This window comes from Oxyura jamaicensis, chromosome 15 (genome assembly GCF_011077185.1).
Source record: "Oxyura jamaicensis isolate SHBP4307 breed ruddy duck chromosome 15, BPBGC_Ojam_1.0, whole genome shotgun sequence".
Taxonomy (NCBI): Eukaryota; Metazoa; Chordata; class Aves; order Anseriformes; family Anatidae; genus Oxyura; species Oxyura jamaicensis.
In genome coordinates this window covers 13,671,268-13,698,220 of record NC_048907.1, presented here as the reverse complement: position 1 = coordinate 13,698,220, position 26,953 = coordinate 13,671,268, and the positions used below count along the sequence as shown (strand labels likewise).

General features: G+C 36.8%; 1 long non-coding RNA gene across 1 annotated transcript in view; it reads left to right on the top strand.

Moving 5' to 3' along the window:
- The first annotated feature begins 235 nt into the window (after positions 1-235).
- Positions 236-26,953, top strand: part of LOC118174991 — a 99,400-nt gene continuing 72,682 nt past the window's right edge. Inside the window, exons 1-2 of the long non-coding RNA XR_004754838.1 lie at positions 236-274; positions 13,828-13,935. This is a non-coding gene — a long non-coding RNA (uncharacterized LOC118174991). The remainder of the gene's footprint in view (positions 275-13,827; positions 13,936-26,953) is intronic.

Sequence of the window (26,953 nt, the reverse complement as noted above, 5' to 3'; positions counted from 1 at the left end):
TAACCCCTTCTGCCCTAAACTATTGAGTTTAATGTCATTGTATTTATAATGATGCTCCCTGCCCTTATCCCACATTCCTTTTCCTGCTGTCCTTTCTTTGATGTAGGTCATTTTGTTGTCATACAGACTATATGCCAAATGTTCAGTCTGTGATGATTATTTTAGATCAAAGCTTATTTTCTATTGACATTGCTAAAAAGGTAGGACTTTTTTTTTTTTTCCTGTTGGTTCCACCATGAAAATAGCCATAAGGAAGCAGTAAGAGGTGAATTCTGTAAGTGATGGCATTTTTGTTGTTGTTGTTGTTTTTGTTGGCCTGCTTTTATTAATGATTTTAAAGACAGAGAAAAGAAAAGAGACAAATAGAAGGGGTGGGATTTTTTGTCAGACCATATCTCTATTAAAAGAAAACAAAATGAACTAAGTGAATCAGCAAAAAGGTCAGCAGGTGTTCATGGGAGTCCAGGAACTTCATATTAATTGACTTCATCAGATTTTTGAGTTTCTTTCAGAAACTTTCACCTCTAAGTGAGGTGAAAGTTTCTGAAAGTTTCTCTTTGCTCTAATGAGACTAACTTTTTTCATTTAAATTGTTTATTTGGTTAACATAATTAGGTTAAACATATTTTAACTACTTTCTTGGCAGAGCTGATGAAAGGACCATGAGCCCATATCTGTATTTTCCAGTCAGCAGATCCAGTAAAAGGTATTACTACTCCCTGCAAACCTTGTATTGGCTGCTCTTTGTGGTGGTAACAATTTGTGCAGAAGCGTGAACAAGCCAACAAAAAACTCTTGAGAAAGAGCAATGTGACATGCCTACATATTTAGAAGTTATACCTTATCTGTTCTACTGCTAAATATCTTATTTGGTTGTTTATATGTTAATATTATCAATAATATCAATAGCAATCTCTCTTGATTGTTGTGCCTTTCAACCAGAAAGCCTTCTAGTGTAGGCTAACCAGTCAGCACACCCACAGTTTGGAGCCTACAGGAGCCCATGCTGCCACTAACCAGCAGTGAAAAGGTCACGCATGGAATCCAGAGAAATCGATACTCCACTGGCAGTATAATAAAAAGGAGGACAAGCAGTAGCTAAAATAGGAGGAGAGCTGTATTTATTATAATGGATGCATATGAAATCATTTTTAACAAGAATCTCCTCCGTGTTTTCTCCCACATCCATCCAACCACTGTTCTTTACTGAGTGGAATAAGTTTATATGGAATAAGTTTCAGCCAGGCACAAATATTCTCCCATTATAAAACAGAAACTATGTGTTTCCTATATTTAGGAATTATATTATCTTATGTCAAACAGGGAGCAGTCACCCTGCTCTCCCTTAGAAAGGAAAAGTTTTGGGTTAAATAATAATCTTAGAAACCTAGGAACAATTGAAAACAGGAAATTAGAATGGAAATCATTCCAGACTCATTAGTACAATGTATCAGAACCTCAGTTATGGTTCTGATTAGCAAAGCTGTTTTGAAGTCATTGAGCCATATCCAGTTACCAAAGATAAGACTGTCATTCAAAATCCTCGTGGATTAAATCCAACCTCTGGACACTGGCTCAGTGATTACCACCAATTTACAATATTGATATTAATATTGACAGCTCCTAGGGTCTGCAGTTAGTGATCAGGAGACAGTACTAATTAGATGACAGAATATATATTTTAAAGTATAGTTTCAGAATTTAATTTGATACCAGAACAACCAAAAGAGAAACCAAATACTTTTTTTTTTTTTTTTTTTTTTTTTTTTTTTAATACACTACAATAGCAAGAGATGGAGTAGAAACTACAGAACAGCAGAACAGCAGCACATGCCAAGCTTGCAGGAAAGGAAGATCACTTGCCTGTAGCTGCCGAATGGCATTAAGATGTCACAATGCCTGGGGTAAGCTGTACAGAACCAGGGAAAGAAGCAAGAAGCTTTGCCACCTTTTGATTTTCCATTTGTTATGTGCCATCCATTTATGTCAGTCCTCAGTTACTTTGATTGGAATCAGAAGCTGCCTTGTGAACAGTGGAGATATTGTGTATAGAAACTTGTTTAGCTTTTCTTCACATACAGAAGTATCTACATTCTTCAAGAAATCCTCTAATTCAGAGAAATTTTACAGTGACATCTAGACTTAGTATAGTAGAAAGCCCTTCAGATCCTTTAAATTTTTTGTACCTTCAGTATATAAAATAAATCTAATTTTAAAAACCTACATTTCTTTTCAGCCATAGTTCCTTTGTACAAAATCTCTGTATGTGGAAAGCAAGGGTTAGACTTATTGCACCCACTTCACACCTGTTTGATTTGTTGAGCATTCCTTAGTGCTTTACAGAGCCAAATAAAGGGCTAAATTATTGCAGCTCCATGTGAAAGGTCAAGGGAGAAAAAAAGTCTATGAAGTGAATCGGGACAACTTTATTCTTGAGCTCAACTTTGCTTTCTTGGATTTATATTTTGTAAAAATACCTCATCCTGCTTCTATTTACTATTTTATATGATGTCATAAGTATGTGCGCAGTGTAAGGAGTCCTTGCTTTTAACTTTCCTTTAACAACAACATAGAAGTAGAAACTAAGTTAAGATGGTAAAGTTGCTTGACGAGCTACATTTTAAGTCCACTTCATATTGCTGTGCAGAATAAATGAAAGGTGATGATACTCTGAACATGAGAACAATACTGTCTTGTCAGAGAATATTTATGGATGAGTTGGTATGGGGAGCTGAGATTGCTCTCAATTTGTGATGAAATGTAGGATTTCTGTTTCAATTATTAACAGTCCTCAAGAAGAATCAAGGAAAAACAAGACTGAAAATGAAGGCTAAAGCTTTTGATTGGTTCTGTGATTTCTGTAAGGCTTACATGGCTGGCCCCCATTACTAAAGAATCCTGGGATGATCGGAAATTGAGCAATGATGAGATAGCTTTGTTTCTCTCTCCCTTTTCCTAGATGTCACCGTGTGGAGAAGTTAGCTATCCACTTTCAGTATTTCCATCATTCTGTCATCCGATGTCTCTTTAAAGGAAAGAGTTTAAGTAGTTTTGATGTTATCAAACATGGGAGAGCTATGTAACAGTATAGGTAGCATACTGAGGAATATTTTCACATCACCTTGCTTTACCCAGGTTATTACCAGTTTGCAGGAAGAGCTCCATTAGAACCAAGTATGGGATCATTAGGGTGATAATGTGGTCCAGCAGGGTAAGCTTTGGGTGGATGTCAGGAACCAGGATTCTGTTGGTTACTGACCTGTGAAGTAATCTTGGCCAAATCACTCTACATCTCTTTCTGCCTCTATAGCTCCAAATGTTTGTCTGCTATTTGGATGAAAGGAGGTGGTAAGAGGGAGGTTGCGCTATGCTAGGAATAATTATCACAGAACAAATATATGTTATTTGCTAGAACAGAATATTCTCAGAAATACGTTTTCAAAAAAATCTTAGAGAGGTTGGTTTTTGACTATAATTAAAACTTAGAGTTTCTGTCTCAGAACAATTGAAGTCTAAATACACAGACGAAAGGGAATGTGGAGGAGGTAGAGAAATAAAGCAGTCTGTTTCAAGGCTTATAGCAAGTCAGTGGCAAGAAGGATTCTTGCTTCTCTAACTTCATCAGCTGTCTATAATTGTTTTTTCTTCTGGACTACCTAGGTACTTTGGTTCAAAGTCCATGTTTTACTAATAATACATAATGGTATAATATGACAGATTTACTTCTTCCGCTAGAGAAGCTACTACAAAAAAAAAAAAAAAAAAAAGTATCTTTAAACAGATGATAATTTATCTTTGGTTGTTGGCTTCCTTTGTTCCCTACTTACTAAATATTGTTCATTAAAATATGTAAGGATACTTAATACCTTTTATCTGAGAATACTGAGGGATGTGATAAATATCAGTTAAACTGCAAATCACACTTGATAAGTAGCTTATAATTATCCCAATTTTATAGCTGGGAAAATAAAGCAGGGATGGAATTGTTTAATTTCCAAGTTTTTTATCTGACTGGTTTGCTAGCACCATAACACCTGAGTGTCCAGCCCTGAAATTCTGACTGCTCTTATGGTGATGCCATACATCTGAGAGGAAGCAATGGTCAATACTTCAGATGACATGATAACCTGTTGCATGCTATTACAGTGGAATACAGGCTTTTGTAAGAGGTTTAATGATACATCAAATTTTGCATTGGTCTGTAAAGCAAATTCAGCTTCAGATAATGAGCTGAATGCATGGCACTTAATCACGGACAATATGCAATTATATTAGCTTTGGCAGTTTATGTAAAGATAGTCTTGTTTATTGCATTTGTTCATGAAGGTATCTTTAAGAATGGAAATAATTTGCTGGAAGCACTGATATTGCAAAGAACTAATCTGTGTTTCTGTTGTTAAATAACAAGAATATCTTCTGCAAGTAAAAACCTTCCAAGGTGCTAGGCAGCTCTGAGGCACTGTCTATGTGACAAATGAGACTAAAAGGGTCCTCAACTGCCTCTTCCTGCTTCAGTGTTATATGTTGCATTCACTTTCTAAGATCATATTTTAGAAATCAGGAGAGAAAACTCGAATTCCAGATGATTTCAAGTCATAATAGATCTTCAGTTCAGTACAATCTTATTTGTGTATTGATATCTGCATACCGACTAATCAAAACAAGGGATGATAAAAATGCTTCCTAGTTCCTGTAACAACAACAGGTCCTGGAAAATTACTCAGGGCTAAAGTACCAATTATAGAAGTACTAATTTTTAAAGCAATGACTTGAGTAATTTTCCCTTCCCCCTCCTCCCCTTCCTCCTCCTACAGGACCAGGAGTCTTCCAGCTGCCTGATATTGTGTAAAAAAGACAGGGTCATCTAAATGTCACTTCTTTGCTGGGTTACTTAGCTTCTTTGCACGCTCCTTGAGGTTGCTAGGGTTTGGCATTTGGATTTTACCAATGTGCTAATTACAAAGGATTTCAATATCTCCAACAGTCAGATTTCTGACAGATTTCATTGTTGCAGCTGTGATATGTAATCATTGAAAGATTTGCCTGCTTCATAGTCTACCTCTTTATCAGTCTATATTCTGGTTAGAATACCCTGAAAGTTGTCCTTTAAAAAATTTATTAATGTACATTGTAAAACTCACTAAAAATGATGAAATCTGGAAAGTGAGGGTCGTGCATCAAATAATTTCTTAGAGTCTGAAATATTGTACAGATTCTAGCAGGCAAGGTGAAAAATCAGTCCCACATCCATCTTCCTAAGGTTTAGAAAAGAATCTGCTTTTCTTTTTGTTTTCTTTCTCTCAAAATATCTTGGGATTTTGAAACCTGTTATGTATGGAGTAGATTTATGTATCATTTTGGATTTATGGATTAAGGTCTCAGTTGAACAAATGCACTGTTTATCACTGTTTCTATATAGAGCTGATGATTTTTTTTTCTAAAAGTATCATTTGTTATCATATGTGCATAGGCCTTAGGTCTGTAAGCCTTGTACATCTGTCTCATTTTATTTGCAATAGTCATCTCTTGATTTTGAGATGATTATCCCCATGAGTAAAGTTCAGTTCATGTCAGGTAAACAAATCTGAGGTTTTCAAAAGTTTTTATCGAGTATAAGAAAAACTGGAGGGTTTTTGCAATAAAGATTTTTATGAAGTACATAAAATAGGCTTTGCCAATTGTTACCAAAACTGTTAAATTCTCCACCAGATCCAGCTACCAGATGTGGTAGCTTCAGGATTAGACCCTTGTCGTCAGGAAACATTGATCTCCTTTATACACTACTAGCGGTAGACTGTTCATGAATGTACATGTTAAAGATTAAATTTTCTTGGCAAGCAAGGTAGCCCAGGGGTTAAAAACATGTCTCTCAAAACATCTGCATGCTGGTGTCCTTCATGTTTCAGCATGCTATTTTCAGGATTATGCCACAGATTAAAGAGTTTTATTTTCCCATCAAAGTTCTATAACTAGAATCTTTTGGAATAGGAAACATGATCTGTATTGCTGACTGCTTTGGGGGATTTCTTTTTCTTTTAAAAGGGTTGAAAATGAAAGTTCTTTAACATCCACTTTAAATTGACACTCGATATCCAGTAAATCAAAATAACATTATAAATTTGATCTGTGGAAATCAAGATTAGTTTTAATGTTCACTGTCCCAATGCAAATTAGATTTCCTGTCTACAGAGTGACAGTTTCAGAGATATTACTAATGTGTATGTTGACATCCTACAAACTGGAACAAGATTTTGGCTAATGAAAGAGTGTTTATTTAATGCCTGTCAGTTCATACAGCAAATCTGCTATGCATTATTTGTTTAATTTCCCTTCTGTTTCACTATGTGGAGCTATAAGATTTATACTTCTCCTTGCAATGAGAAAAATGCAATGCCTGTTCATGCATCTCTGATACTTTGCTAAATTTTAAATGTAGCAAGAAGAAAAAAATTAGGAGTGAAGTAACTTTTTTTTTAATTAGAAAAGGATAGCCATAAGCTTAAAAATCTAGATTGTGAATTGAAAAAGTGGCATATCAAGCAAGCTGCGGAGATCTTGGGAAATATTTTTACCTCTTTGTCTTCATGTGCCCTTCCTCTATGGTATTTACCTTCAGTTCTTCATCAGCAGCCTGATTCTCCAGCTTGCAGATAAATGGAATTGCAGGTACTGAGCTGCTCAAACCAGCTCTGAACTGACTCTATCCTAGACGGGTTTATTAGCTCAGACTGTGTGATATGAATGCAGATGCACAGATGCTGCTGTCAGCTCAGATCTCTGTTCATGTGAGGCTGGGCCGAAGCCATTTAACCTACCCAGATATTAAGCCAGTTTAGGTGTGTCTGTGCCATGTAGGTTTGGGAAGCTTGGTACATCAGAGCTGCCTTTGGGCATTTGTCTGGCACTGTGCCTAAGCCTGCAAATATTCCTGGAAGCAGCCATACTGCAGGGCTGGGTACAGCACACAGACTGGCCTTTCGAGAACTTTCCCCGTCTGGAAGTGGTGTTGTCCTGGTATTTCCATTGCTTGGAACATTATAACCACGCATTGCTCTGAATATGGAGAGTATACTTTATTTAGATTGCAGACTCTGGAGTGAGGCTTCTTGTATATTTTGGCAGTGCAGAATAGTGTAGTAATACAACAGCTCCTTGAATATGGAATGGGCCCTTGTGCTATTGTAATACTACTAGTATTTTAGAAAGACATTTTTCATATATTTGCACTACAATTATAACTATGAAAATAATTGTAATAACAGAATTCCTTGAGGGTAAACAAGTAAGAAAAGAATTTGCCTTGTTAATAAGGGGAAAAAGGAAAGGAAAAAAAAAAAAAAAAGAAGAAGAAGAAGAAGTAAATTCTATTTTGAAAAAAACTTTAGCACCATGTTCTGCTAAAAAAAAAAAAAAAAAAAAAAGTGTGCTTGGAAGTATGCTTATTTTAAAACCAAGCACATAAATATCAGATTTATGATACAGAGAGACATGCAAGTTGGCGCAGGACATTTTGACATGAGTATTTTGAGTGCTGGCACCAAAAAGACCATTTACTGATCCAGATCTCAGGCTATTCTAGAAAATGTGCAATTAAAAGGGGTGTGTGATGGTGGAGGAGATGTAACTGATGTAGTGGAATCACTCTAACTCAGCTTGCTAACTTACTTTTGAAAGGTGGAGTAATTTACTGTTGTATGATGGCCATCAGCTCTTTAATGAAGCTAGAAGTAAGAACTATAAAGACTTCAAAAAAAGATAACTTAGTGGAGTTACTTCCCTGATACCATGAACTGAGAAGGAACAACTCTTTATAGTGAAGTAGCAAATGTGCAGCCTTGTGAGCCCTTTCGTTGAGTGATATGTACCATCAGTACAATGTCATCAGAGAAGGCTGCTGAGAATGCACAGGGTTGCCAGTGTCTGTTTTGGACAATACTCACTTTAATTACAGCTGCAAGTTGTGCCCTGGTACACAGACCACACCCTTATCACTGTCCTTTCCTGGGAATTGCCTATGCTGTTATGAAACAAAATAAAATTTTTAGTATGATGAAATATTTTTGCCTTGGATACTGTGAGCATTCTGTTACATGTAGAGGCCTCTGTGTATCAGATATAAGTTGTGTCCAGTATATGAGATGGATCTTTAGTGAGAGTACATTGCTGCAGCTTTGGAGTAAGTGGAGCTAAGCCAATTTGCACCAGCTCAGGATTTAGCTCTCACACTTCTAGTAGATGTTGAATTTATTGCAGATATATTTGAAATGCCAGAGGACAACTGGCTTACTAAAGATGCTTGTAGGAATATGTTTTGTGGTACAAGCTAGAGAGAAGAGAAAAACAATTTTTGTGCAAATAATGAAAAATATCAAACAGTATTGAATATTGTCAGTAGGAAATGTTTTGTAATAGAGAAATGCAGAGAAAGTAAAGCAAATACCTCGCATCGGTTGGTATGGATAAATTACTGGCTAAGAGGAAAAATTGTGTGCCAGTCTCCTGGTGAAAATGGTAAATTAAGTGAAGCATAGGAAAACTGTAGTGTAAATATTCAGAAACTCACGGTAACTGGGTGTTTCTGTGGTATAGGTGAATAGCCCCTCCTAAAAGCAATCCCTACCACTCTATATTTCATCAATCAAATACAAGTTCTGTTGAAAAAAACATCTATACAGAACAATCTAATGCCAGAAAGACATAGAGAATGATGTAAGAGGTCTTCCCCAGATTTATTTTTAACTCAAGCCAAAAACACAGGTTTGAATTTGTGTGTTGATATAAGTGGGTGTGTATTAACTTCAGGCAGGTTGAGTGACATTCGTAAAGGGCTCAAGTCCAAACTAGATGTCTCAATCCAGCAAAACCATGGGTGCAATAGCTAGGCATGTGGTGGCATGCATGGTTCTCTACCCGATGAGCAAAATGGGAGAGAGTTTTTCAAAGCTAAAACATCAGGTATTTCTGTATTCTGAAGGCAGCCTGTAGGGTGTGAAACTGGGAAAGGATGGGCACACACAGGGTTTTCTGAATGTGCCCCATTCGCATTCAGGTAATTAAAGCATGGACATTCAAGGTCATGAGAAAGTAGCTTGATGATGTACAGATTTGTGAGTATATTTTTAAATTGCAATATATTTACTGTTCTCATGGCCCCCTAGATTTTAGAAAATTTGAAGGTGAAAGAAATATCTAAGCAATTGCTGCCTTTCCTTTCCCTCTCAACAGGAGACTATGTGCCCATACAGTTACTGGATGCACTGACCTAATGCATAGAGCTAGATTAATGTGAAAAGATTTGGTCTCAGAGTGGACTTGGAAATGGACTTTGGAAATGGTCCACTTGGAAGTGGACTTTATCCCAATCATTACAGTTTGGTCTTCAATACATCTCCTTTTTTAGTTCAAATTTTGTGTAGGATAGAGGTTCTTGTAATAATATACAACAGGTTCCCACTGATAAAACAGCAAGAACTCATGTCATTAGTCCTTTGGTTCTGGTAAAAGCCTTTCCACTTAGAGAATAAAACAGCACTTAATCATAAGCATATGTCTCAACCATTTAACGGGGACTTGGTGCCACCTTAAGTTTGCAAATGCTTTGCCTTCTTCATATTCATCCAAGGTACAAAACTGATAGAATTTAAACCAAACGGTGTAAGAGAAAAAACAAAGTCAAAGAACAAAATACGGGAATACTTTCAATAATAATAATATTAATAATAATAATAATAATAATGGTAAAACTGGGATGAAAACCTTTAGGAAAAAAAAAAAAAGTGCCTTTTCCCAGCCCAACCAAATCATTTTATCTGTGCCTCATTCTGCTCCTCCACAGACTATGGAATTCAAGTACTTCACTGAAGTTGAAAAGAACCACAGATTACACACAGAGATTAAATGAAAACACACAGATACGCGTAAAATCCATTACTATAATTGAACTTTGAGCTACTGGACTTGTCAGAGATGTATCCTCCCCATTCCAGTAGCACGTCTAAATTCTCCCGATTCTCCAGAACTATTTCTTATTCTGCAGGATGTAAGAGGCACATTCTTCTCCCAGTTTCTGTGAAGCAATAGAAATACTAAAAGGATATTTTCACTGTCAGAGTTCCTCTCGCTGGGCAATGAGATAGACTGCAACTATACCAGCTTAACTCTGATATTAAATTATACAAGAGATACAGAAATATATTTCAATAACTGGTGAGGAATAAGATGTGTTTGCAAATTATTTCTGTCTTCACAGGGAATTTCAGAGCATTTTTTGCTTGTTTTGCAGTCTGAACGTAGTACATAGTTGTGTACACTTTTAAATGGACAAACTGAGAATGATGCATGTTTTCTGTGAAATTCCACAGCAGATGAGCAGCAGAGACCGTGACTTCAAATTGTGTGAGTTGTTAAGGCCCCAGCAGTAGCTCAGTGCAGCATACAGAGCTCCATGACAATCATTGTCCTCTGATGAACACTATGCAGCAGACATTTCATTTCCCTGCCTTGACATAGCACTTACGTTCTTCTGTTAAGTAGCCCTAATTTATTTTCATACACTCATATTATTGCAAGGTATAGAAAAAGGTGGAAATTAAAATAAAAAACAGATACTGATTTGGGATAAAGAAATATAGTTGTTTGCACTACAAAATCCCTAGCATGAAACAGTGCAATTTGTTAATTGATGGTAATGGAACAATAGCTGCTCCTGCCAAATGACATAAATGGGCAGATTCTGAAGTGTAGCAGCTACTATTAATTTCCCATTTCAGATTTTCTGTACCTTTTACTTCTTAGACTCTCTCATGGCTGCAATTTAAGGACTATTAATCATGGTAACTAGGTAGAAACGTTTCTTGTGTTTTTAAGAAAAGAAAATACATAGTTAGACACTCATTTTTTATGCATGTTCTGGTTGGCTTTATTTTCTAAAATATAGTTTTCCAGTCATTGTTTTCTTGAAAACCCCTCTTTTGGGGATGGGCAATTTCACGGGTTATCACCTTTCCTTTTCTTGTTATCCTCTAAGTGGTACTTTCTTTGCTGTGGGCAGTGTAACAACTATGCTCTGCTCTACTTGTCATGTCCCATTTGCTGCCACCCAAATCAAAAGCAAGTGGTTTGGCACATCTCTAAGACAGCTTTTTTTTTTTTTTTTAAAAAAAAAAAAAAACACTTCCAAGGACATAACTAGACACAGTGCCATTCCCAGGAACCAGGCTGCGTTTCAAAGCCCATTTGCTTTATTTTATGTGCTGCTTCCTGCTCTTTTCACATTTTTCTCTCTTTTGTCTTTTAAGCCTGAACTGTAGAGATTCTCAGGGACACATTATAACTTTCCTCCCAGGTGAGATCAAAGGGGGTCTGCTAGAGGCCTGGTTGTCTCTTTTTCTCTTAAAAAAATAAAATAAAAGCAAACTTTCCAACATCTGTTACAGCCAGCACAGATGTACATACATTGTAGTATGTTTGAGGACTTAAGATAACTTTCTAAAGCTGTTTTCAACACCTTCCCCTGCCCTTGATAGTTTATTTTAAGGGATCTCAATGCAGAATCTGAGTTTGTGGGTTATGGCAGAAGAATCAATGGGGAAGGTTCTTGAATTCTTATTTCCAGCTTCTGTGTTGCTGTTGAGATACTAAAATCTGAAGTACAAGAAAACCGATGTCTGTTTCGTTATAAGATATGCAATGGAATGGAAAATATTCACTGATTTTGGGAACTCCACTGTTAAATTCAGAATAATAGCTCAGTATCTCATAGATGTGTTAACTGGGAAAAGCACATTTTTATGGCTGCTTTCCTGAAAGTTTCATCCCATTTTCCTCTTTCCATCATTTTTACTTCCAATTTTAAAGATTTTCAGTGTCAAGGTGAGCTCTTTTAGTTAGGAATAGGTAACAGATACAGGGTCTTCTGATTTTCACAACCTCCACACTAAATTAGTCCATTTCTCCTATTTATCATTTTTCACATTTTCCCACTGCCTTTTTCACATTTTCCCACTGCCTTTTTCTTTTTTTCCTTGCTTTCTACTTAACATTCTGATTTCATGTGATTTATTTTTGTTCTGTATGGAATAACTTCTTCCTCAGCAGCCAGCTCTGACCCCCAGTAACACAAATGTCCCATACCAACATGGCTAAGTTAGCAGCTTCCAGTCCCAAATGGAGTCATCAGAAGCATAGTTTGTGCTTGCCGGTAGTGAGATAACAAGCCAATTAACCTCCCTACTCACAAAGCTTCCACTGAAGTTGCAGAGGTGTTCAAGAAACTTGAATTAAGTCTGTTTTAAGGACGTGATTCATAGTTCCCCATATTTGTTTAGATATAAATTCAACAAACAAATGAACACCTATCTCCTGAGGTGACCACCTGTGTCACGTTCCTAAAAGTAGCTGTCGTGGGTGAAATGAATTCTAAAACACACCACCTCACATCAACATAAGCACAAATTGGCTAAACCAGACTCGCTTTAATGCAGCTAAAGATCCCTACCTGGTTTATCCACCACAGAAGTGTAAAAGAAAATATGCTGAGCAAATACCCCAAAGGATTTACAGTCTGTCACTGAAGTAAAGAAGTGAATGCACTTTATGACAACTATGCCAATAGATAGAAGGAGGGAAAATATATGTCTGCTAGATATGGAGATCACCGCAGAGTCTGTAGATTGTTTCTGCAGAGGAAAGAGAAAGGGGAGATGGTGAAACCCTGACTTTGTTGTCAGCATAAGTTAGCAGGAGAGAGGGCATGGAGACTGACTTGAGAGGAGATTAAGGGAACCTCCAGGAGAGAGGGTGAGGAGGGGAGGAGGAAATGAAGTAGGAGATGTAATTGTGCCCTCACCTACACAGAGCCTTTAACCAGTACTTGATTTTAGGGCAGAAGAAAATGCAATTGAATGAAAGGATTGGAGAAGGTGGGAAAAGACACAGTCAGAGCAGCAAGATCTTAAGATAGCAACGAAGTCTTGGGGTGACTTGAGTTGAGGAGGGCAGAGGAGATGGCTACAGTACTATATTTATTTCTTCCCTATCATTAGAGGTCATGTGGGTGGGTGTGTAACGTCATTTCTCTTAGCGCTTCTCTTCAAAACCCCATCCTTGGCTTGTAGCATTTGTCTGACTTCCATGTAAGATCAATAACAAGAACAAGTTCCTGCTGGACTTCATAAAACCTCAGGAACATCTCTTTTGGAAGGGTCAAAACTCTGCTGGGGAAAGAAGGATAGGAGTGTAGTTTCAATTTTATGTTCTGTTGTTCCTCTGTAGGATCAGCAAAAGAGTGTTAGTTTGGTGAGTGAAATTCTGGAGAATTCTTTTTCCTATCTATGTTGCTCCATTTGGGAAATTTGTCATTTTTATTAGGCATGTTGCATGGTTGTCCACTTTCAGAAAGGCACAAAATAGATAAAGCCAGAATACCTTACAGAAATTCCAAGGGAATTCTTCTAATTTTGCAGAAAATTGTAGTAGCTGACCATTATGGATGAAGTGGTGGTAACTGTGGGGCGTGTTGTGTTATCTTTTTTTTCGTAGTATTTTTTCTACTACGTTATCAAAATGTGTATAACAAAACTTCAAATTATAGCTTCCCAGCTTAGAAATACAGATATGTTTTGAAGGAGAATGTAGTGTGTGAATTCCTCTCTCCACTTTATACTTCCTCCCTTTCCCTGCCCCCCCAACCCCTCCCCAGCCCCAATGTGGACTTGTACAATTTTTTATTTGAGATTTCTTTACCACATTATACCTCAGACTGCATCAGACAGTTACTTCAAAGTTTTATTTTGTGCACTACACTAGATTTGTTTGTTTGTTCTGCAGCCAAATGCAAAACCTTCCCCAGCTGAGACGAGTTTAATTGAGGATCATCCTCCTGAACCCTCTTTGGAGATTCTGAAATTGTGCACTTCTATACACAGGGAACATAAGGTCAGACAGCACAAAAGTTGTTTGTTTGCTTGTTTGTTCGTATACTGCTTTTCCTATGCATCTGACAAAAAATGTATATTATTTTATTCAATATTGAGTTACCTGATCAGAGTATCCTGTCAGCCTGAAAAGGAAAATGCATGGTAGGAGTACCCTCAGTTTCAGCCTCTTCCTTGATGTACACCAAAGGTTCCCCATAGAATACCTGTGGTAACTACTTTAATAACATTTCTGGCAAATCTGTTAGTGAGCTGAGCAGGGATCTTCAGCATACAGGTTCTGGGAGAGAATGCAGTGAAGCCAGTTTTGCTTGTCTTCTGTTTGAAGCTGATGGAATATAGATAACCAAATTTTGCTCTGTTTCTGAATGTTTCTGAATTCTTACCCACATAATTTCCCCAAATTCTCACCTGTATAAAGACAAGAAGGGTTTACGTTGTGTATACCTAAGAACAGAATTTGGCTTCAAAACTTTTTAGACACACCTCTAGATCTTTTCCCTTGATACTAGTCTCCATGTGGCTGGCAGTTATTGAGATGACAGTTCATGGAAAAGGTGTTCCTGGAGAGCCAGGATTCCTGAGTGCGGGGTCTCACAATAGCCATAAGAAACCAACCATTACCTGTATGTCCAGCTGGCATGTTTCCATTTATGTGAATATAATTGTTGAAGAAAGACGTTTCAACACAGTTCACCTGAGTCTGGGTGCTGCACTTGGGACTAAGCTTGTGAGTATGTCAGCTTCGGTAGCCCGTAGCAAACACAAAACAGTGGAGCCACTATTGCTATCTGCCTTTGATTTCTTAGAGCATGAGATCAGGTACTCAATTACAGCTGGACTGACTGGAAAGCAGCTTTTGGCACAAGTCCAAACTGAAAAAGCTTGTTCATGCTGTTCTGCCAAAGCATGTGTTATTGCAGCATATATTTCTGATAAAATGAGAATTTATATTTATGCAAAATGTTGGATGTTATGGTCAGAATAAAAGAAATCTGTAAGAGGATGGAAGTAAAGCAAGGCACTTATAAAAAGAAGCTCAGTATGAAAGGAACTGTAATTTCAGTTGCCATTGATACTCATTACTAAACTAGTGATAAACTCATCTGTTCAGGAAATAAATGTTAATGCACTTTTGTAATTTAAATGAGAACTTGTAATATGGAAAACATGCTTCCCACTCAGATCCTTGAAGGTTTGCTTTGAAATGGGAGTCCCCTGTGATGCCTACTTCATTTTCTTTTATTGTTAAAGTGTTGTGTCACTGATGACATTTCTGCTGAATGTGGCCCAATTATAACATTGAACATCTGCACAAGGATATATCTTCCCAGGGGGATTATGGGAAACAAGCACATTGGTAAACAAAAGAGCAACTGAAATTATTTGTAGAAAATTTAGTCACTTTGTTGGATGCCAAAGGTTGAGGCTTACAAACAAAACATTTTTTTCCTTTTATAAGCAGATCAAACATTAAGGAAAGCAAGCTTTTATAATAAATACAATGAAAAAGATGTGGTTTGCACTCTACTTTTAAGAATAAATGGGTGAGTGGGTGGGGGGGGGCAAACTGCTTTAAGATTTAAAGTATGGGTTTGTAATATCCTTATTAGCACCATATAGGGCAACTTTTAATTTATTCTTTCTGTGCAGTAAATGAAAATCTACTAAAATGCCCAGGATCATATAAGATAATATATAGACGTAAATGTCATGTATTCCAACTAAAGTTAAACCATATTATCTTGGTGCCAAGGTTCTGGATATTTAACAGTTCAGTTGATGTTTTAATTCCAATTATGGCTTTTGTGGTCAGACGCTGAAATGATTATGCACAAAATTCCCATCCAAGTCGGTGGGAAACTCATGTGTGCAAGTTTTGCAGGCTTAAGGCTATAACCACATGCAGGCTATTTCCAGTACAACTTTTCATTTTGCATCTAGACCTTTGCAAGAAAAACTGAGGACAGGTGGTGCTTCTCGCTCTCTCCCACTGCTACTTGACCTTAGGGTAAAAGTACAGACAGAAGACAAGGATATAGTCCAGCCAGTCTGTGCTGCAGGGACCTTTGAATATTCTGAAAGATTTCTTCTGTCATTTCATCTCTCTGGTGGTGGCTGTTTGAGCAGTCCCCAGCCCATCTTTTCTCCTTCAGTATTTAGTCACCTTAGCTTCAGACACCTCTCCTGCCTTCCTACTGTTCTATCCCTTTTCTCTCTTTTTTTTTCTTTTGTATTTCCTTCTGGCTAATTTCCTGTAAATTGACACAATCAGTAACCTTGAAAACCTTGGTATCTGCTGCATCACACAAGGAAATACACTTAAGTAGTACAGACTATGCAGCAGAAAGAACAGGAGCTGCCCACTACTGCTTAGGGCAGTGGGATCAAGTGTTGCTTGGGGCTGCCTTAATAACCCGGAATCATACTTATCTACAGTAATGGTCTAGTCTGATACTTCCAAGAACTGGTGTGTTTCCATTCACATTTTTTTTCTTTAATGTTTTGCTGGATTAAACAAAATACCTTGATTCCACTCTGACAGTATTTAAAATTTTGAATTAATCTGATTTATTTCTTTAAATAAATTGATCTCCAATAATTGCCCAGAAAGTTATAATTTAGAGTGTTAATGTAAGACCACTGCTGTGGAATGTTATTCTGTAATTTTTACCTAGTAATTCTTATGAAAGATATTAACCATTAAAATGAATGGGAGGGATTCTGTCACACTGGAAGTATTCTGTTATTACTTAATGGATAGATATTGAATGTCTCAGTTTTATTTTGATTTATCTCAACAATATATCTGTCTGCAGCTCCCCCTCCTTTCCCGCCCCAAAGTAAATAGACCTGCTGTTGAAATGAGAGAAGGTATCTTTCTACATCTTCAAAATAAAACTAAAAATACCTGCTTGACCTGTGGGTTTTAAGACAGCTTGCAGTTGTGGTTAACACAAGCCCCCCTGCTGAGATCAAAGTCTGGCCCCATCCTGCTTGAAACACTGCTGTCAGTACCTTGTTGTTAGGCAAAAAGTAGAAGAGTGTTCCCCTCTGCTGTGGAAAAGCAATGTTTATTTGATCTTGGGCCTCTTTTGAATAATTTTGCTAAATTTAATTGCTCTTGATGTTTTACCCAGTATATCATGGGCTTTTTCAGAAGTAGCTCTTTATGCAATGCGTGAAGCATCAGAATACAGTAAGGACCACTTCAAATATCTCTCATCAAGGCAAAGAACTCTAGATAGGTAACTGCAGATCAATCTGTATAAACCCTGCATAAACACTAAAGCTCTTTTAAGTTAAAATGTATTTTTAAAAACCCTTACGTTATGAAAGGTGAAATACTTTGTAACTATTAAGAGAGTTATCATGAGAAAAGGAGTAGAGAGGTCTCTTTAATTCATGGGTTCCTGTCAATTTATGATGAGATTAAATGTACAACGAAATCCTTTCTAGTATATTACTATACACAGAGATTTAGTGTCACAGAAATGTAAATTTCCTGTATGTCAAATGCCACCTAAATGAGCAATGGTTCTAACATGAATGCTGCTGCTGCTGGTATGCACAGCTCAAGTGAAATCAAGAAACTTGACTGCTGTTTATAATCATTGTGAAAGACTCTGACTGCAATGGACTGTGACATTTGGCTGCTACTCACATGTCTGCTGGTATGCAAATAACTTACAAACTTTGCAGCATGTATGTTAGAAGTTTCAGGATGAAACTATACCTGAATGACAGCCTGCAGTTATTTTTCAAGTAGAAATTTTGGAAAATATTGTCCTCTTCCAAAGTTCATTGTTTGCTTGATGAATGCCATAATCTCTGTATTTTAGGTCATTACAGTTATTTAAAATCTCCTCTCCATGATACTTAAACACCTCAGTTCATTATAAGTGTATGTACTTGGGTGTGTGCTTGTATCAAGTATGAAATCCCATGAAATCTGTTGGCTGTGCCTAGGGAGATCTGCTTACACAGTGCTGAACAGGATGCTGGGCTAGAAGAACCTTTCCTTTACTCTGAACCAGGGTGGCCACTTGGATTTTGAGCTGTGTTCAGAGGCCACAGCAGTAGATCTATTGCTGCTTTGGGACCTAGGGGAAAAATCAAACTTTTCCCTGCACTAAGCCTGTCTATTTAATGAGTAAAGGAATTAAGATCAATGGAACTAAAAAGCAACATATCTAGAGTAATTCCCTAGAGCCAGGTGCATCATTGCTCAGCCTTTGTACAGGAATTTGCTTCTGTACAATACAGAAGAGCTTTTCACCTGGTACCATGAATATTGGACTAGTTTCTTAAGTGGCTATTTTTAAAGGGTTAATTTTTGGAAGACATGAATTCCCCTGCTACTTCCATAATCACTGGAGGAAGATAGGCTGCTCTCAGTGATGAATCAAGGCAGGGGCTTCTTAGGCTGAAGTTTACGGCTCCTTTCCACTATTCAGTGCATGAGCTATGGAGTTACCCGCTGTACAGAATTGAATGTTGTTCTGAGGAGATGAAGTCATAGTTCCCAGAACATGTTAATAAATTTCACCTTTCTTTCTTATTTGATGGGATTTTTATAAAGACAGAGCTCCTCCACTCATCATCCTTAGCATTTATTTCTACACTAGATAGAATTTTTGATTAAAATGATGACTGTGATATATTAAGCCAAAGTTCAGTGTGAAGAAAAGCTTTATCTTGTAAGTGTTATGGTGAGTTGCTTTATTTCTAGGTTTTTCAAAGCTCCTCCCAAAACCTTTTTGGTTTAAAGACTTTAAATTCAAAACATTTATTAATAATGTAAAGGATTGCTTGTCGCTCAAATGCTATAAAGAAACTCTGAAATCAAATTGAAATAGTTTCTTAATCAAAGCATAAAAAAAAAGTAACTTTGATACAAGCTTTGGTGGTGGTTTGTTTGTAAAACACTTAAAAATAAATCCATGTCATAGTCAACCCTCAATATATAAATTTGCAATCCTTCAGTTGGTCACTGAGGATTGTGCAAAGTACAAAATTTTTAAATTTCCATAAACTGTTTACAATTCTAGTATTGATTTATATGTGATTTTCAATGTATCACGTGTCAAGCTTTTTTAAAGTCCCTCAGTTCTTGGTGCTTTCAAATTTGTGGTATCTGGGGTGAAACGTCTTCAGAAGCAATGAAAACCTCTAGCTTGAGCAGAGTTCCTAAAGACTGTGAGCATGTTGCTCTTTATGAAAGTGATGCTTTTGAAAAATACATTTTATTTATGTGTAAAATAAGCACCTTGGCCAAAGAGCAGTAAAAAATATCTAACTTAGTATTTATTAAAGTGTCTGAGAATCTTCGGTCAAGGCAAGCGCTAAAGTGTACAGAATAGTTCAGTCTTGTTAGTACTCTTGCTGGTCAAGTCCTTCCCCTGGGAGTCATTAAGTTTGTTGCTGAGACTGCTTGTTAGTATCAGGTTACAAGAAAACAATGTTAAGACAACCTCAAGAAAAAGGTGGCTGACAAAATATTTTCCCTTGGTGGAAATGGGCATCAAATTACATTTCACTACTATTTGTTTGCTTTGGAGAGGAGGGCTAGGGATTTTCACCTTGTCCTTAGGGCAGCAATTTGCTCACCTTACACTTTCTAGTACTGAAAACATTTGTTCAGATTACTGTGTTTTCATTTGATTTGTTCTGTTGTTTATATAGAGATTGCTTTTCAGTAAAATCCAATATGATTATTGACAGAGTTTGTCCTGTTCTATAGGCCATAGCAAACTGCCTGAAACGTACAGCAGAAAATGGGTTCTCTTGTTTGCTTTAGGTCACTAACACTCCTGCTCAAAGTCAGTTAAATGAACATAAATGCCAAGGCCTTTGAACAGATCTCAGTGTGATTGCTGAACCCCAAAACACAGTACTTGGAGAAGGATCTAAATGTACTTAACTGACTCCAGGCTTCTGAGCAAAATAAGTACAATTCTGTTTTGTGGCAGTGGCAAACTACATTACAGGGGACAGAAAGAAGGGAACGTGTCTGGCAAGGAAGCTGGAAAAGATTTTGAAGTATTTTGTACTTTTTAATTTTTATTAACTCATTTTGTGTGCGTGAAATTAATTGGCTTGTGTTGGGTAGTCTGTGCAGAAGGCAATACAATTGTTGCATAATTTAGAAGATTTATTTTGCTGTCTGAAAAATAACTTTAGTGATATCCATGGATAAGAAAAATAATCTGACTCCTTATTCCAATTAACATCCTGATCCTTCTGCAGGGGTATGTCCATCAACATAGGGTTGAAGATTTTAAGTTCTAGTGGTTTTGTAATATAAATATTAGTGTAAAGTTGTAAGTAATATTACACTCTCCTATTAATTGATTGATGGATAATAGAAAGAGGTTTGTTAGCTAAGAAAAAAAAAAAAAAAAGTATGTGTTCTTTGGAAGTAAAGTAATCATTGCCAGTTTTTCTAGAAACCAAGCTTTGGAGTTTGGATTCCTGAACTATCTCCTGACAACTGTCTAGCTTTCAGCAAATAGGGAGAAGTTTAAAATTAATTAATTGAGCACTTTTTTACAACAAAGCACTCCAGCCATGTCCCAGCCCCTCAGATGCTTGGCAGCATTAGGGCACTTGCTGCCCTCTCACCACATGACCTTAAGGAGGAACCCAGGTGTCAATGCTGGGAAGAAGCTGTGCTACTTGCATTTTAAGTCATGATCAAGAAACCAAGATGCACTTTAGAAGTGGTTGGAGTGTATTTTGTATATAGACAAAGGAATCATGATCAAATCTACTAGTTTTGGGTCTGGACTGGATGTGAAACTACTTCCCCATTCTGTGAAACTTTTTCTGAACATGTTATGCCATATTAGCTCTAGTTCTCTCTCTTCACATTTCAAAATTCTGACTGTCCCAGGGACCACTTTGATAGCCAATCTTCAATGTAGAATGAAATCTTTCTATTAGATACACAATAACTATAAGAATAGCTTACTACTTACCTTAGTTTGGAGGGAATTACTTTTGAGGTTGAAGGATCATTTTCAGTTACATAGTGTTGTTAATACTTAGTAGAGATTATATTTTAATCGTAAAAATGAATCATTATGCATTAGGTAAGGCATATTACTGGGAGTTTAATATGATGTAAGTAAATTAAAATAAAAATGCTGCAATACATTGCATATAGTTCTGTTGAACATAATGACAAAAACTCTTTAAGAACTGCTGAAAATATCTATTCTGGTCCAGCAACAGTTTAAACTCCAAACTGGCATTTCATGCAGATTTTTAATTTAATTTCTGTCTCTACTTGTGACCCAGGATCATTGAAGCATTAGCTGCAAGAGCAGTGGAAATCCTCAAAATGAATTTCCACCACCAGGCTTCCTGTTTACACCATTCAGGGGTAGTTACAGGTTGTTAACAGGTAGTTGCTGTTCATGGGTAATGGTACAATTGAGTCACCTCAGTGTGGTTCTCAGCCACTTAAAACTGTCGTAAAATCACCAAATAAAAGGATGATCAAAACATTGTAGCTGACCCTGCATGACAGTGTCACTGCAGCATTTGCAACCAGTACTATAGAATGTTATGTATGAATATATAATATTATGTACATATATATATTTGGAATAGTGCAAAAGCGATGTTCCAGTTACAAAACCTATAGTTCAGACCAGGTTGGGATCATAAAATAATCAACTATGTTTGCTCTCCTTGAATATTCCTATAAACCATCTTGATATGCCTCAGCAAACAGGCATCCAGCATTTTCACTTTTTTTTTTTTTTTTTTTTTTTTTTTCTTGAGAATCACAAGTCATTAAAGCATCACAAATTAAGCACACAAAAGTGGAGATATTCAGAATAATTAGAAATCCTTTGTCTGTCCTTCCTTCCTTCCTCCCTCCCTTCCTTCAATTTCGATACATATAGGCAGGTGATTTCTTTGTGAGGGCTATGACACATGCTCTGCTGGATCTGTATGGTTTTATTTTTTATTTTGCATGAAAAGCTTTTAATTGTCATTGCACTGAGTGTTGTATAAGCCAATGATAAATCAAACTAATATATTTAAAACTACGCATTAGAAGGTTTTATAGCTTAAAAGAAATCACAAGGAAGCATGACTGCTGACTTTTTATCACCTCTCCTTTGAGACTTGGTTTATTTTGTCATTGATGTGAATCATGTGGTACAAAACAAGATGACCTGTTTTCATCCTTGGTATAATTCCACTGAAGTAAAAATCCGTATGCTAGGAATGAATTTGTCCCTATGTAAAAAAGGTCTTCATTCTTCCCAAGAGAAGATTGAAACTGGGTTCTGTCTGTTTTCATCAACTCTCTTTATCTCACATCAAGGGTAGCTGATTGAACACAAGGAATTTCTAATATGAGTCACTTGTCATTCAAGCTCTTCTGGTTGAATATACAGTGTTTCTAGCATTCTCTGACAAACTGAAAATTACGTTGTTTAGCAGGCCCAGGGACTGACTGTAAAGTTGCCACATGACTCACACATGTTCATTTTCTGTTGGTAACAAACAAGACTGAAGTGATTTTGAGGTTTGAATATAAACAAAATCTTAATTATGACATTTTCTTCTTCTAAATATATTTGTTGTATTGGGGTGAATCTTCCATGTTTCATTTAGGGAGCTCTTAAAACATGTATTCAATAACATACCAGGAATAACACGCAAGATGAGAAGGCTTTTAGATTTTATCCTGCCACTTCAACATGAAGGGATTTATGATTGGCATATACTTCAGAATACAATTCACTGCAGAGATCTTTCAGCATGTAAATTATAGTTGTTGTTTTTTTTTTTTTTGTAACATATGCTAGCCATTGAAGTAATGGGCACTGAAGTCATGGGCATTAAAACATTTTCTCAGTAGCTTCCATATATACATAACCATTTCACAACCATTTTACATTTTAGCAGATTATGCTTGTCATACAAAGTGGAGTTCATGTAGCTTTCTCTGTGATTTCTTATCACAAAGATTCTTGGCTTGTAACTTAAAGGTAGACTTTTATTTCTAGGCATTGGTAGTGGAAATAGTAGAGGCAGAGAGGGACCTTTTTTTCAATGGCAGTACAAGAGAAAGCAAGAAGCAGGAAATATCTAACATGGTTGCATTCATTTTTCCCTGCCACTTTTCCATCATTTTCATCTCTCAGTGTAGTGACAATCCTTGCAAGAGCATCTCTCTTAAAAAAGCTGCCACTGCTGCTTGCTATAATCAGACACCATCACAGTCCAAAAGGGATCTTGGTTAAAGTTGGTGGGTAAGAGAATCTTTCAAAATGTTCACTGTTGTAATATATTTCAATTTCAGTTCAGCAATTTATGAGTAAAATAAAATATCTAAATTCAATTAAGATGGTAAACCCTCTAAATTTGTAATAGATCTGACTTATTATTATTATTATTATTATTATTTTGTGTTTTCCTTGAGAACAGCATTTGAAAGAGCAGATGTGAGGGTCATTATCTTAATGACACCACAGAAGTCTGGGCAGTCACAAAGGCTTTCTCACATAGTCAAACTGTCTTGGGAGAATCTAATTTGCTGTTGAGGTATAATCCCAAACAAATGCTTTTCATTAAGGAGCTGCATGAAACAGTATCAGTCTAACAAGAGGACTGGGCCTTTGAAATGTAAACAAAGTAGCTCCTCAAGGTAACATCCATTGACTTTAATTGAATCTGCCTTGAAAACAGCAGTTTCCTTGGCAGAAGAAAACAAACTTTTACTGGCACACTGCTTCACCTCCCCACTTTTTACTTCACCAAATTTGGTATCAGGGGAATTTGTAAGAAAAAGAATACTTTTTCTTAATGTTATAAAACCTTATACTGCTATCACATTTGAATTTAGCTTAACAGTGGCAAGATGTTTATACGTGGGTCTGAACTACATCAGTCTTCTGTTTCGATATAGATGATGTGCCTTTGCCATGTCACCTATTCAGTGGAAGCCAAGCACATCTTGGGCCTTGTACAGCATATGCTAGGAACCAAGGGCATATTATCTCCAGATACCAGTTATGACTGTATAATGCTTCAGTTCTTGATTTAGCTTAATGGATTCGTGCTAGAGGTGATAGCTTGGTCATCTCAATACACCTCCCTAATATAACCATAGCCTCCCTTTTTGTAGCTATATGTGGAAGTGTATCAGAAGGTTATGCCATGTCTTGCAGAGGTTGTATTTTTGCTGAGTTGTCAAGACAGTGCGCCACCCAGCACTTTTGTTTCAGACCTTGGAAATCACAGGGGAGAGCCAACCAAAAAATAGATTTCCTACAGATGTGAATAAACTGTGATTATAAGCCACCAGACTCAACTCTTAAACTCTGTAATCAGTAACTGCCATGCATTAACACATTGTTCATTAACTGCTTGTAATTTGAACTTGAATGTAAAAGCATGTATGCTTTCCACACAGTGTGCTGTGCAAATGTGTGCTCCATTTCAGGTGTTGCAGACTTACAGTACCAAAATAGATTTTTGGGCTAGATAGAGAAGAAATGTCTGGTTATGACAGCTATTATCTTCAAGATCAGAATATTGTATTACTCACTGTCACGTTATGAAGATTGTTTGGCGTAGAAATGTATTTACTGAGAGCACATCTCTGCTAACAGACTGATCCAAAGCCTTGTAAAGTCAGGGGAGAGGATTTGACTTAGAGCAGAGAGCAGATTTTAGAAAAGCCCATCACATAGTAAAGAGGAGTCAGTCCCTAGAGTTGTGTGCGCTGTGCAACACTGGCAGTTGGGAGCCCCTACTTTTTTCCTTCCCAAGTTCTTCTGGCTTCTTTTCCTTTTTTCAGTTTCGATTTTCTATTACACTTTCCAGCATCACAATAAAAGTTTCACTGGAAATACAAACATTCTGTTTGGCAGATGAGGCCCTTAATGCAGCAATCAAAGAAACGGTTTTGTAAAAGGAATTAGGGACAACTGGAGGCAAAAGATTCCATCATTGTTGATAAATGTATGTTGAATTTCTCTTAGAAAGAAAGTCTGTTAAATTTAGAAATTGGGAAATGCAAAACATTGCACTCTAGGAAATACAGCTATAGTGTAGAACAAGACATTACATAAGAGATTCAGCATCTCGAAGTAAAATGCTATTAATGGTTGGGATGTATTATGGAAAATGTGAAAACAACTCATCATTAGAAGGTGTGTTTTCCTAGTGTTCATGATAAAATGTTCAACTAAGTGGAAGTGATCTAGTTGTGTAGTCTTTCACTGGATATTCTAGTAAACCTGTTCGTCAATCTTCCGGTTTTAATAAGTAGCATCACCTTAAAAAGTTCTGAAATTCTGGTCCTGAATATTGTTTTTTGTATTTTTGGGGGGGGTAAAAGCTTGTTTTACTTTTTGGAGAATAATCACTAAAGTCAGCGAAGAGCCTTTCAAAGTGCATTAAATTAGATTTAAACCTGCAGTGAGACTATTATAGGAATGTAATTTCCAAGTTTAGCCTCAGCAACTGGAACTTCACATTTCTTCTCTGGGGATTTTTATTCAAAGTGTGCAGTAAACACAGCTCTAAGCCTTGGTGAAGAATGCGTTTTGACTAAGTTTAGTTTTATGGGTGTCAGTTAAGAATACCATGTGTCTTTTTGTCAGAAACTGCTGCTTTGTACTTGGTGGCCTTGCGGTTAGCAGCCTGTCAGACTGGGAGGTGGTTTTCTCTGAGTTATGTCTTCTGTTTATTGGAGATTTTACACCTGGACCATGAAAGCTTCCTAACAAATGCGGATCTGATTTCAAGTGCAACATCCTCAGGATTTCTGTTTGACTCTTAGGCTCCTGTGTAAGCAATAGAAAGGCACATGCCAGACTTGACTACAAATTCAAAAGGCAAATCATGTAGCACTAAATCCATACATGTAATAGGCAAGAATTTTCCCAGCATTTTCTTTCTTCTCACTGAAATGATTTACATCATATTATATGTACGAAGCACTTTTCCTTTCTTTTATGTATGCAAAGTCTTGGTACCAATTTGCTACTTAACTCATGCTAAAACCACGAACAATCCCAAAGAGAACAGAAGGGAGTTTATGGAATGTGATTTTCTTAAACTGAAAATGAAGCTCTGTCTTTCTCAGATCTGTATGTGAAGGAACTTCTTTGGACTATTGCCTGCGTTCTGGTGGGCATGTTTGTTTGACTGGGATTTAGGGAGTGAAAGTCCACACAAAACAGAAGGTTCTTAGAGAAAAAAAAAAAAATAAAAAAAATAAAATGACTGGGCATTGACAGCACCAAGGGAAGTACTTCAGAGACACCACGTAGCCAGGGAAGCAAAAGCAGATAGAACCTGTATTCTGTGCTGACTGAGAGCTGGTGTAGTTTTGCTCTGATTCAGTTTTTTGTTGTTGTTGTTTGATTGTTTGTTTTGTACGTGAAAAGTCCACTTCACTTTGTTGAGGAAGCATTTGCAGTACTTCTGTTCCGCTCTCATGCTCACACTACATTTTGGCTCTATCTGTTTACTGGGCAGAAAAGCAACACAAGGTAACTTCTCTGCTCAACAATTTGCAGACCATAATTTTGCCATTAAATGAGGTACTGCTATTGCCACAGTCACAAAAATAATCCTACAGCAAAGCCTCAGATTATAGCAACTCCCTGTACCCTGTTGGGTAAATTTTGGTGTTGTATTCTTGCAACTGAGTTCGAGGAAATCTGGTTATGAACCCAAATATCTTTATGGTATGTACGGCAAAAGTGGTGGGGAAAGGAGGAACTGATCAAAGGAGATGATGATCAAGTATCTTATTTCTTTGCCTTATCTAGTTCTTGTTGCTATAAAAATAATATAAATATAAATGCAGGCGCAGGGATCCCAGTCTTTCCTCTGTTATGAATATATTCCAATAGATTTAGTCAATTATAACAAAGACACAAAAATGACAGAAGTCTTTACTTTTGTGGAGCTTCTATGACAACTATACAACTCCAATAAATATGAATTCTTCTTTGAAAGGTTTATGGCATGAATAA